General features: G+C 33.6%; 1 protein-coding gene across 2 annotated transcripts in view; it reads left to right on the top strand.

Moving 5' to 3' along the window:
* Positions 1-730, top strand: part of LOC116680212 (solute carrier organic anion transporter family member 1C1) — a 32,564-nt gene that overhangs the window by 6,862 nt on the left and 24,972 nt on the right. The window lies entirely within an intron of this gene.

The following is a 730-nucleotide window of genomic DNA, read 5'->3' as shown; positions in this document are numbered from 1 at the left end:
AGAGAGAGAGAGAGAGAGAGAGAGAGAGAGAGAGAGATTGTACTAACTAACTTAATAACCAAAATACATAACAATATGCTCTACACTGTACACTTGACTACAACTACTGCTACAATTGCAGTTGATTCTGAATATCTACATACTGTAGATGGTGCATGTGGGCCCTTAGAGCATCCTTGACTTTTCAGAACAAAACTTAACATTTTTTCAAAATAGCCTACAATGTAGTACAGGCCAAAAGTTTGGACACACCTGCTCAGTCAATGCGTTTTCTTTATTTTCATGACTTTTTACATTGTATATTATCACTGAAGGCATCACAACTAAGAATGAACACATATGGAATTATGCACTTAACAAAAAAGTGTGAAATAACTAAATATATATATATATATATATATACATATATGTATATATGGAAATAGACAAAACACAAGAAAATTAAGAAAACAACTTAATCAATTTGACAATTCAATTTAATTAAATTTTATTTATATTATCAATTCATAACAAGAGTTATCTAAAGACACTTTACAGATAGAATAGTTCTAGACCTCACTCTATAATTTACAAGGTCCCAACAATTCTAGTAATTCCCCTAAGAGCAAGCATTTAGTGCGACAGAGGAAAAACTTCTCTTATGGGGAAGAAACCTCGGACAGACCCAGGCTCTTGGTAGGCAGTGTCTGACGGGCCGGTTGGTCGTGTAATGAATAGTGGCAATAACAGT

Source organism: Etheostoma spectabile, chromosome 3 (genome assembly GCF_008692095.1).
Source record: "Etheostoma spectabile isolate EspeVRDwgs_2016 chromosome 3, UIUC_Espe_1.0, whole genome shotgun sequence".
In the NCBI taxonomy this organism is placed as follows: domain Eukaryota; kingdom Metazoa; phylum Chordata; class Actinopteri; order Perciformes; family Percidae; genus Etheostoma; species Etheostoma spectabile.
The sequence above is the reverse complement of the archived record's forward strand: the minus strand, read 5'-3'. Positions and strand labels throughout refer to the sequence as shown.